This window comes from Capra hircus, chromosome 10, assembly GCF_001704415.2.
Source record: "Capra hircus breed San Clemente chromosome 10, ASM170441v1, whole genome shotgun sequence".
In the NCBI taxonomy this organism is placed as follows: Eukaryota; Metazoa; Chordata; class Mammalia; order Artiodactyla; family Bovidae; genus Capra; species Capra hircus.
Window position 1 is genome coordinate 87,093,812 of NC_030817.1, and position 12,990 is coordinate 87,106,801.

Consider the following 12,990-nt stretch of genomic DNA (forward strand, 5'->3'; position numbering starts at 1 on the left):
TCTCACCTCCCAAATTCAGAAGCTCATTGAGCCTCCTTACTTTTCATGGCAATATGGGCTATTTGCATAGATGCAGTAAGAATCTTTTCTTCTTTTACTAAGATAGAATTGGAAAATTGCTTATGCAACCAAGAACTTGCCTGGAATTTCATATTTAACAATGATGCTGTTAATCAGGTATAACAAATTACATTTAAAGGACTAAGTTTGATTTTATGGAACCAAAAGGCTACAAAGCCCTTCTAGAAAAACTGGCCTGGCTTACAGGATTTCCATCCTTATAGTTGCAAAGTAGTGTCACTTCCCATCAGGCCCAAGAAACTTAGGATATTGGGAGCATCTCTAGAGGAGAGGAATGTACCCAAATTTATAGGTCCTACAGTTGAAATCTGGTGGACAGATTTTCTAGCCTCAGGATAGCAAGTAATAGAGGAGTGTAAAAGTTCAATCTGAGATTCCTTCCAACAGAGCAAACTTAAGATGGCCTGTGTGGTGATTAACCTTCTTGCTGCACCTATGTAAATAATCAGACCAAACCTAATGGGATGACTTATTTTATGAATAATTTTTTAAAGATCGTTTTACATCAAATTGGGGGACAATTTTAGGAAATCTTTTTTTTTATGTTTTAGAATGAGCAAAAGAGATTACTGGATACTTTTCAATGGAATGCCTCTAGGAATTATCTGAATCTAGTCTTAGACTATTGTACAACTCTGCAGAGATTAAAGTTAACTTGTGGGAAAAAACGTGATAATAATGCAAATAATTCATATCTATAGACATGAAAAAAACTGGTGAAGGTTCATTCCTTCTTCCCATGGAAATGCCAATTTTCCTTCTGTTTACAAATTTATTTCAATATTCCTGATCTACAAAGATATGTTCTTTGGATTCTCCTTTAGACCAGTTGTGACATCTTACAAATTCTCTTTCAAACTGATGAGTTAAACAACTAAAATCTTTGACTTGTGTTCATTTGTAAGAGAGTCAGGATTTTACCTGTTTTTGAAAATTATCCCTTATCACCATTGTCTCATTAAATTTTCATAGCACTCTCACATTCCTGTTGACTAGATCAGGAATTAGAATTCATCTATTCATTCATTCATTAAAAACTCATCCATTCATTCAACCAATATTTAAGTTCCTTTTATATATCAGGAACTATTCTGGGGATTGGGGATTCAATGGTAAACCAGACAGACTTCATGGAGCCTTTAGTGATGGAGAAGACAAAATAAATTCACAAATAAATATACAGTTACAAATTGTGATCATCTATAAAGGAAAAAGACGGATGCTTGAGGAAATGACTTTTACAGGCAGAGGTAAAAGGACTTGGGAAGGCCTGATGTGAAAAAGTGCTTGGCCTGCTAAGGAAAAGAGAGAAGTCCCATGTGGCTGGAGCACAGAGAAAGCTGAGTGAGATGAGAATGGAGGTGAGGCCAGATCCGGCATGCCTTGGTTATAGCTTATAGAGTTTATTCTAAAACTGGAGCACAACTTGCCTGAGGTTTCACAGAGCCTGAATTGAAAATTTGGTTTCTTATTAGAAGACTTATATTCTTAATCATTTATTAGGGGGTGGGGATGAGGTTGGAGACATTATTCTTTGGATTTAGCAAGATAATTCCAGAAAAAGTAGAGAAGTTTGTCTCGCATTTTCCAAAACTATCCTCTCTTCTGGAAGTTGGTCATCTTTCACCACATGCTGGACTTGTATGGGTCTGGGGTGCCTCAAATGACGGTTCGGAGCATCAGGACAGGTAAACATCTAGGCACCGTATCAGGATTTGTGTGGCCTATGCTTTCCTGGCATTCGTATTACCTTGCACAGTACCAGACATATGGCAAGCAGTCAACAAATGTGTTGATTAATTGGTTGATTAACTACAAATATTATGGTAGGCCATGTGTTCTCTGGCAGATAATTGAGGGGTGAAAATGTGATGCTTTTCTGGAATAAGTTGCTATGGTTCTAGATTTACCTTTGTTTTGCAGCAATTTTTTACTGTATCTATTGCTAAAGCAAGGATAAATAGATTGGTTGATCCATTCATTCATCTTAATTTGACCCCAGGAAGAATATAAGTTTTTCTAAATGAAGAAATAAAAACTCTGCTGGAGTTTTCCCAGGGAGTAAATATAATGTAAACTAACTAAAACCAAGTGTCACCAAGATTTCTAAACAACTAGGGTTCATAACTAAGAAAGTAATTGTTTCAGTTGTGGGAGGTTTAATAAACTAAGAGGCTTATAATGATGCAGTCCCTCTTGAGTTTTTCTGTACCACCACTAGTGGGTCAGCAGACAGGATACAGGAGCTGTAAAACGGAAAACCTTTAAATCTTCAGGCACCAGAGGAACCCTGGGGAACCAACTTTAGATCTAAAACACTCCAGACATCAGTTAGAAAGTGAGATAGAACTAAATTAAAGATCACCTCACTTGCTCATATTTGAGATTCAAAAGGGGATCCACTTAAGTATTCTTTAACACGTCAGCCAATTATGTAGCAGGGGGAAGTAAAGAGGGTTACATTTTTGACACTCAGTCTTTAGTCATTCACTTACACTTTCATTTGCTTATTCATTCAACCAACTATTTAGTATCTACAAAATGCTAGATGTGGTTCTAAGTACTGGGGATACTGAGATAAAGATGACGTGATCTTTTGCTTAAAAAAATGAGAAATCTACTGGTTTCACAAGCCAGTATTAGACTAAGTATTTAGACTGGTATAAGTTTAAGTATTTAGACTAAGACCTGTATAGTTCACTTAAAAATTACATTTATTTCTGGCTTCATATTTTTATATAGTAATATATTGAAATAAAATGTTAAGTATTATCAGAAAAGGATCAGAAACTATCTGCTCAGAAGCTTGAAAAATTATAATAGCACTTAAATACAATAATAATTTTAACATGTAAATATACCAAAATCTAAATCAATAGAAAATCTATAGAATAATGGATCTTAGAAGTGGAAAGGGACTCTGGTGGTCATCTAGTCCAGCCTTCTAATTTACAGAGAAGGAAACTCAGGCCACAGTGAGGACTTGACTTGTCCGAAGTCACCTTGGAGAATTAGTGTCTATGTCTGAATTCAAACTCAGGCCCCCAATCCCACCTCAAAGCTCTTTCCCTTATGTTCCTAAACATATAAAATGCTTATTTGAATCACTAACCTTTGTTAGCATCTTCTTGTAAGACTGGCACTGGGGTGAAATAGGGATCCGTGCGATGAGAAGCTGGCAGAACCGTGAGGCTGGATATAGTGGAACCTTTTATTAACTTCTGAGCCTTCACCTAAATGATCAAAAATTTGTTTTCAGCAGACATTTTTGCCTTCAAAATGAACACAGTTTTCTTCTTGTAAACAATAAATAAGATTATGAATATGAATAGTTTCATTAAGTTTTAATAAAGTAGAAATATCAGCTCCAATTTTATTGCTCATGGGTACCCTGCGCTATTGTCTACTGTCAGGAGTTTGTGTAATTTAAAATAGTTAATTAAATCCAATTAACACGTTGTGATTTCTACTATGCAAAGTCAGTATAGTAGTTAATAAAGGAACTATTAAGATTTTGTTCAATTTTAATGACTACAATATAAAAGTGCTAAATCTTGACAGAGGAGGTTTTGAATACAGCAAAGTTTTGTACAGGCAAATTTTCTAGGAAATACACATTAGAGTTTCGAGGATAAATAAAAACTGGGAAAATGTAAAAATAAATATATCAGTCAACATTAACAGGTTAAGGATAAACTCGGAGCATACTCTAGCAGGTCTTAGAAATAGTTAAAGATATGATGTATAGATCACTTAGAGTAGATGATTACTTTTCCTAAAGTCATCAAGTGCTTTTATTATAGTCACAAAATATGAAATGTTTCTATTAAATGCTTTCTAGATTTCAAAGATTATATGTATTGCAAATAAATCATATGTAATTATATAGCCCAAGCACAGTATTTTTACCTTTATTATAGGAGGTTATGAATTACCTGAGCCCTCTCATCAGGGAAGATGCAACTGCTTGGTATTTATAGATGATTTTAAAATTTCCCAGTCATTTTCCAAACATTAATTAATTTGCATAACTTCCAAGGGAACTAGGTAATGGTTTGCTATTTAACTACTGATTTTAACAAAGAACCAAGTCAGAAAGGTTAGATTTGTCTCAGGTCACAGTAGAGCACTAGATATGCAAAGACTATTCAATTTGAAGATTGATCTGGTTCTGCATTAGTGAAATTTGCCATTGGGTTCCAATGTAGCACATCTTCTAGTTCATCAAGGTCATGGTGACCTTAAGGAAAAAGAAAGGGAAAGTTTCATCAAGACTCCAGGGAGAAAATCACTTTAAAACATAATATTTACTGGCTGAGAAATGTCTGTGAACAAAGTTATTTTAGAACTCCACTGCCAGGATGTGGTACTTAAGGGAAACTATTAATATAAGCAACACCATCTTATGGACACCAAACCCTTTGGCGATGTTTGGAGAGGACGGTTTAAAATGACTACAAATAGGATTTTTAACAGGAAAGAGCAGACTGTTAATGCAGTCAGTTTCCTTCCAGGCAAGCAGGAAAAAGCAAGGGTAGGGCGGCTGTGCTGAAGAGAGCGCGCATGCGCATTGTGGGATTGTGGAATTTAAGCATTGCTAGTGCTCCTCGGTCTCTTTCCCTCATCCTCAGCTCTCCTCCCCCCACTTCACTTCCAGACAGGAGTAACTTCCAGGAGCTCCTCCTAACCAGGGAAGCTGAGATAATCATACAGTGTACTGTGATCCAGACATGGCGCAGACATAGACGAGGATCAGTTCAGTTCAGTTCAGTCGCTCAGTCGTGTCCAACTCTTTGCGACCCCATGAATCGCAGCATGCCAGGCCTCCCTGTCCATCACCAACTCCCGGAGTTCACTCACACTCACGTCCATCGAGTCAGTGATGCCATCCAGCCATCTCATCCTCTGTCGTCCCCTTCTTCTCCTGCCCCCAATCCCTCCCAGTATCAGAGCCTTTTCCAATGAGTCAACTCTATGCATGAGGTGGCCAAAGTATTGGAGTTTCAGCTTTAGCATCATTCCTTCCAAAGAAATCCCAGGGCTGATCTCCTTCAGAATGGACTGGTTATCTCCTCGCAGTCCAAGGGACTCTCAAGAGTCTTCTCCAGCACGGCAGTTCAAAAGCATCAATTCTTCGGCACTCAGCCTTCTTCACAGTCCAACTCTCACATCCATACATGACCACTGGAAAAACCATAGCCTTGACTAGATGGACCTTTGTTGGCAAAGTAATGTCTCTGCTTTTGAATATGCTATCTAGGTTGGTCATAACTTTTCTTCCAAGGAGTAAGTGTCTTTTAATTTCATGGCTGCAGTCACCATCTGCAGTGATTTTGGAGTCCAAAAAAATAAAGTCTGACACTGTTTCCACTGTTTCCCCATCTATGTCCCATGAAGTGATGGGACCAGATGCCATGATCTTCGTTTTCTGAATGTTGAGCTTTAAGCCAACTTTTTCACTCTTCACTTTCACTTTCATCAAGAGGCTTTTTAGTTCCTCTTCACTTTCTGCCATAAGGGTGGTTTCATCTGCATATATGAGGTTATTGATATTTCTCCTGGATGCTCAGTATCAAAAACAGAAGGGTCTCCAGTTGTCTGATTGATCTCAGGGTCAGGGAGGCAAAGGTAAATCGAAGGACGATAGAAAGATTCCACTTAAATAAAATTGTCAAACACTGTGAAGGTGTAAAATATAGATTTGGCAGTATCAGGGCTCACAGCATCATTCATCTGGATTTTCTGAAAGCCTTTGACAAAGTACACCTGACAATGTGCTCTCGAAAGCTAAAGTAGCAGGATCTGACAGTAAACACGATGTAAAGTGTGACACGAAGGAGATGGGGGAAGGCAGATGACGGTCAGATTCTCTCAGGCTGTCAGCACTTTCAAAACGCTGGTTTCTTTCATTCTTTACATTGCATCAATCTCAACAATGTAAAAGCTGGACCCAAGGGCTAGGGCTGTGCTGAAAAGGCAGTGAGGGTTGTGTGTGGGGGGGAGGAAGAGAGGGGTAACATCCTGGTGAGTTTACAGAAGTAAATCCTTCAGACAGGATCTCTGGATAGGAAACATCAGCCCCCTCTGCTGTTGGGTTCCCATGGTAAGGATAACCACTCCTCCATGTGTCTGGTTGGAAGAACAAGGTCAGTAACAACCTCAGCGTTTACTGAGCACTTACTATATAACACTAACTTTAATACAATAAGCATTAAATTTCACGAGCAATGGAAAATCTAAGAGCTATGAGAGCGCAGAAGAGGGAGTAATTAACTCTGCCGGCTGGTATCGCAGAAGGCTTTGCAATGACTCTCAACGCTGGCTGTATATTAGCATTACTCAGGGAGCTTTTTAAAAATACTGCTGCCTGGGCCCCAACCCTGGGCAGTTAAACCAGAATAGCTGTGCTGGAGCCTGGGCCTCAGTATTTTTATAAAGCTCCCCAGGTGATTCTGATGTGCAGCCAAGGTTGAGATGTACTGCAGTAAGTGATATTTAAATTGAGTCTTAAAAGAAGCATTGAATTATATCACGTGGAGAACAGGATGCAATTATAGGTAGAAAGAATGGTGGCAACAAAGCAAAAGAGCACACAAATGCATGAAAATTCCACTGAAGGTGAAGGGCTCTATGTGGCTTGAGTATATTGTGTGTATCAGGAGGATAAGGTGTGGATGAGACGGGAAAGGTAGATAAATGCAAATTAGAGAAACCACGTGAATGTGCTGATTGCCTAACAGAAGCTGAATATCATCTGATTCTGGCTTCTCTTTTATGTCATGTTTGATACTTATACTGAACTGTGCTTTGTGGTTGGCATACCGCTAATAAAAGAATCATACTATAAGTAGAATAATGTCTCTCATATCTGGTACTTCTCATTACCATTTCCAAAACTGTAATTCAGAATTCTTATCACATTATGCGGAAATCTTCCATAATAGCTTAAATTTTTTTCAATATTTAAAAAATATAGAAAAGCTTAAAGAAGAAAACAGCAATCATATTCCTGTCAGCCAGAACTAATCATTGTTAGTATCTTGGGATACTTGCTTCCAGGGATTGCAAATAGAAAAAATGTTCTATTTTATTTTTCTGGTAACAGTAATATATGCTCATTAAAAAGATTCCAAATAAAAACAGAGGTGAAAATTGAAGAAACCATATCAAATATCACTAGGGGATTCATTATCCCTGATATCTTTGGGATGACTTACTTATTGTTTTATAAAAATAGGATTTATATTATTAAATTTAATTTGACATGAATTTAATAGGAAGGGAAAAGGCTGAATTAAACCCTACCAATTATTAAGCCTCAAATAAATATTTCTTTACCACAAGATTCCTGTGAGTTAAAAAAGATTCTTCTGCATGGGTTAGCAAAGTTCTTCTTAGAGGGCCAGAGAGTAAATGTTTTAGGCTGGGGTCTATTTTTATAGCTGGAAAGTAGCATAAGCAATATGGAAACAAAGGGGTGAAGCTGTGTTCCACTGAAATCTAATTTATAAAAACAGGCAGTCTGCCCTCAGGCAGTGATTTGTGGACTCCTGCTACATTGTTCAATAAAGGTGATTATGAAAAAATATTTAGGTTATTTTTTTACCTATTTTTATATATATATATATATATTTTTTTTTTACCACATGTTTTTATTTTGGATAATATATCCTAGCTTCAGAAGATGAGAACATGAGAAGTTTCTTGCTACTTCCATTTCCTCTCCCTCACCTCCCAAGTTTGTATTGTTATTTTTACATTGTCCAGATTTATAATATTCACATTCTGTTTTGAAACCATCATTGCTATGATTGTTTAGCATCAGTTCTACATGTGAATGGATCCAGTGATTATCAACAGTTCTTCTGGCATGGCTTCACTATGCTTGCGTTCTTTATTTTGTGGATTTTTAGACTGCCTAGCTTTGGTTATCAAGCAGTTCTTTCCAACAAGTGTTCATGGATATTTTGCTTCCCTGAGCCTTTACACTTGAATTGCACCTGGGGCCATCCTCTCTTCTCTCAAAACTCTGCACTGCTGTCTTCCACAATGAATATAATGAATCTGATACCAGCCGGATTTTTTTTTTACCCTTTGTAGGTGATTTTTTCCTTCTGCCTAGAAGTCTGAAGCATTCTTCCTCTTTCAAGTTCAGGTATTTAGGAAATACCTTTATATTAAATATTCTAAATCAGACTTTTCTTGGGATTCAATGTTTTCCTTCAGATTGCAGAGTCAGTTCTTTTTTCACTTCTGGAACATCTCCTTACATTGCAGCACTAGGTACATCTTCTCTTTCACTTGCTGGGTTCTCTTTGTGAGGGGTATCACGTGTCCTTAAATGTCGGCTCATCTTTATCTTTCATATTGTGGTTCCTAACTATTTGTTCTCTCCCAGCTCCTTCTAGAATAGAACACTGAGTTTTAGCTGAGCACATGGCTATCCAGTTATAAGACCACATTTTCCCAGTGTCCTCTGTGACTAAATGTCGCCAGTAAAACTGTGGCAGAAGTGATATATGTAACATCTAGGGCATCCCTTTAGAGTGCCTTCCCTGGACTATTTTCACCTTTCCTACGGACTGAAACATGGGTATGGAAAGGAGCCAGCTTCAACCATTGAAATGAGAATTTCCTATAACCACAGAACTGAGGAGGTGATGGAGCATCAGGACAGAAGGAACAGTATCTTGGATGACCTGGAGGAGATCCTGCCAGCCTTGGATTTCTCATCTGTGGATTGTTTTGTGAGTGAGAAAGAAACTAATTTATTTAAGGCATTATATCTTTGGATTTCTTTGTTACAGCAGCTTAGCTGGTAACAAACTAATATGCATATCTATTAACTTCAAATTAATTTCCTTTATCAGATGAGAGTGCATTTACTGTGCTTACAGTTTTTTCTCCCTGTCAATATTTCAGTATTTAGCAGTGTCTGTTCTGTTCTTTCTATTTACAGTGTATTTATTAGTTCCATAAAGTATTTTGGTATTCAATTTATTTCCTTATGTCTGCAACCCCTTTTTTTAATCTCATTGTGCTATTTTATCATCACATGGTTGAGCTCTAGTTTTATTTATGTCCCTATCAACTGTGCTATAATGTGAAGAAACTGTGAGAAAATTCCTCCTCACAAAATTCCTTGAGTTATGTTTTCCTTAAATTAGGCTTTGTCTTTTGAAGCCCAGGATTCTCCCTCCCTCCCCACCTTCCTTTCTTCTGTTAGCTGCGGGTGAAATACTGACATATATATAATAGATCAGTAGTGACCGTATCGTTTCTTTTCGCCTTGCACACATTGGCGCAGCTGTGTCCAGACATTCTACTTGCTCTGATACAGTATCTCATCCCCCATTTTCTGGCACTAGTGTGTTTTCTCTCCCAGCAACATGTGCTAACTGGGTATTCTGGGTTTTTTCCACCTTTCAATTACCTGAAGGCTTCTCTCCAGATTTTTTAGTATTTCTGAGGATCTCAATACTTTGAGGATTCTCAGAGTACCGGTAGTATTTCTAAGGGCTGAGGCAGGGTGAGGCAAGGAGCTATGGGGCACCCTCTACTCTGCTCCAGAATCTCCTGCTTAGTGAATTTAAGAAATTATGTACCACCTTCATGACCATATTCAGCAACCCTGGCCCAACCCTGGTCCTCATCTGACAGACGGGGAAACTAAAAATCAGGAAGGGAAAATATTTGGACCACGTGTATAACCTGCCTGGTAGTTCAGAGGCACAGCTAGAACGTGTGTCACCGTTCATGCCCCAGTGCTTCATGCTGTATTTCCTTGATGCCTGAGTTCCTGAACCTTTAAGCAAACACATCTCAGGTTTTCAGTTCACAGGAAAGTCCTCCCACTTTGCGCCCTATCTCCCTCCTTTCCAAGTGCCATTTAATTTAGAGATAGCAGGAGTCTCACCTTCTCTCAGACTAAGTGACACAGGAGGGGAGAGGGCAAGGCACATTTAAAAGAAGACATAGATATAGGATATGACAAGAAATGGTTAGAAATTGTAGGTCCCAATTGGCAGAAGATTCAACTTCCAGTGGACCTTGAGCTTCATTATACACTTGCTGTAATACACTAGCATGCTAAGGAACATACCCACCAGCACCGTGACAGTTCTGAGGCTAACCATTGTTGTCCAATTGCTCAGTCATGTCTTACTCTTCGAGATCCCATGGACTGCAGCACGCCAGGCTTCTCTGTCCTTTACTGTCTCCAAGAGTTTGCTCAAACTCATGTCCACTGAATCGGTGATGCCATCCAACCATCTCGTCCTCTGTCATCCACTTCTCCTCTTCCCTTGAATCTTTCCCAGCATCAGGGTCTTTTCCAATGAGTCGTCTTTTCAGTGGCCAAAGTATCAGAGTTTTATCATCAGTCCTTCCAGTGAATATTCAGGGTTGATTTCCTTTAGGATGGACTGGTTTGATCTCCTTGCTGACCAAGGGACTCTCAAGTCTTCTCCAGCACCACTTGGATGGCATCAATTCTTCAGCGCTCAGCCTTATTTATGGTCCAACTCTCACATCCATACATGACTACTGGGAAAACCACAGTTTGACTATATGGACCTTTGTCAGCAAAGTGATATCTCTGCTTTTTAATACACTGTATAGGTTTGTAATAGTTTTTCTTCCAAGGAGCAAGCATCTTTTAATTTCATGGCTGCAGTCACTGTCCACAGTGATTTTGGAGCCCGAGAAAATAAGGTCTGTTACTGTTTCCATTGTTTCCCCATCTATTTGCCATGAAGTGATGGGATCAAGTGCCACAATCTTAGTTTTCTGAAGGTTGAGTTTTAAGCCAGCTTTTTCTCACTCCTCTTTCACCTTCATCTTTGGTTCTTTGTTTTCTGCTACTAGGTGGTGTTATCTGCATATCTGGGGTTATTGATATTTCTCCCAGCAATCATGGTTCTAGCTTGTGCTTCATCCAGCCTGGCATTTTGCATGATATACTCTGCATATATGTTAAATAAGCAGGGTGACAATATACATCCTTGACGTACTCCTTTCCAAATTTTGAACCAGTCCATTGTTCCATGTCTGGTTCTAACTGTGGCTTCTTGACCTGCATACAGGTTTCTCAGAAGGCAGGTAAGGTGGTCTGGTATTCCCATATCTTTAAGAATTTTCCAGTTTGTCGTGATCCACAGTCAAAGGCTTTAGCGTAGTCAATGAAGAAGTAGATGTTTTTCTGGAACTCTCTTGCTTTTTCTATGATCCAGTGGATGTGAATCTAACCGTAAAGGCCCAAAGTGGGCATGGCCAAATTCCTAGAAATCTCCACCCCTTTCCTGAAATAATGGGAGTAATCCTTCCACTCATTAGCCTAGGAAATTATCCATCCCATAAAAACCAACCATGCCATACTTTGAGGCTCTCTCACCTTCTGAGATGGCCCACACTCTGTCTATGGAGGGTGTTTCTCTCTAAATAAGTCCACTTCTTACCTATCACTTTGTCTCTCACTGAATTCTTTCCCAATGAGACATCAAGAACCTGAAATTCACTGGGAACATAAGGATTACCAGTACTCTTGGAACTAGTAGAAAAACTCTCTGGAGAGGCTTCTGTAGCACAAAAGCAAGTATCCTGAGTTTGAGAACTGTATTTGAGTCCCAGCTTTGCCATTGACTTAGCAATGTACAGGGTAGGCATAAGTCATTTACTATCTCTGAGTTTCGGTTTTATCTTCTGTAACACAGGAATATTCTTATCTACAGAGCAGCTGAATTTTATGTAAAGGATCTATTCCTGGAGACATTTTATAATTGTAAACTCACATAATTCAAAACAACTAGACAAAGAATGGCAAGTATGGCAAAGACGTCTGGTGAACCATCAATGTACTGCTCAACCAGAAATCGCATTTCCCAGGCCCTCTTGTAGCTTCCCATGCCTTTGTGACAAGTTCTGGCTGGCAGTATAGAAACTGCAGTGATTCTCCTGGTTGGACTACAGAAAGATGGTGGGAGAGTCACAGTCATCTTAGATCACAAGACAGAAAATAGCCTGTTCAGTAGGACAGAGCACTAAAATGGAAAGTGTGTGGTACCTGGCATTGTAGAGTTGCTGTGTCAGCCACAACTGCTCTGCTGAAACTGTGACACCAAAAAGCATTAACTAGTGTTGCATCTGTTATTTGTTAAACTATTATCCTGAGTTACACAGGATATTTTTATCTACTCAAGTGGTACCTCCCTTAAGCTTAAATAGATCTTAAATTTGCTCAGATTGATCCAACTTTGTAAGAAAATGAAATTTTTTTTTTAACCTGGGGAGCTTTGAATCATGTCAAATTTTGTGTATAAAGCCAGAATTTATAATTTTACATCATGGTATTTCAAGTTCATATAATTCAATTTCACATAAAATTCAGCATAACTGGACTTCCATAAGGTCATTGTGAGGGATTAACATGTTAATAAATGGAAATACACATGATAAACTTTTCTTGATACCAGAAACTGGGTTTCATTTTTGTTTCACATAAACATTTTATTGAAGTGTGATATTTTTTAAAGGCACAAATCATAAAGTCATCAATTGATAGATTTTTACAAAGTGAACTCTGTAGGTAACCAGCCTTCAGAAAAAGAGGTACAACATTGCCAGCACCCAAGGGACTTCACTCACGTTCCCTCCCAGTTGCTTCTATAACCCAAAGGTAACCACTAGTCTGAATTCTATTACCACCTATAAGTTTTCTGTTTTTGAACTTAAATGGATTATTACAGTACGTATTCTTTTGTATCTGACTTTTTTCTTTTAAAACTGGTGTAAGATTTACCCATATTTTTATATATAGCAGGGTGTTCACACCATGGTATTGATTTTGAGTTATATTAAAAATTATATTTATAGCTATAACTAGTAAGACTTTAGCCTCCAAACCTCCCACTT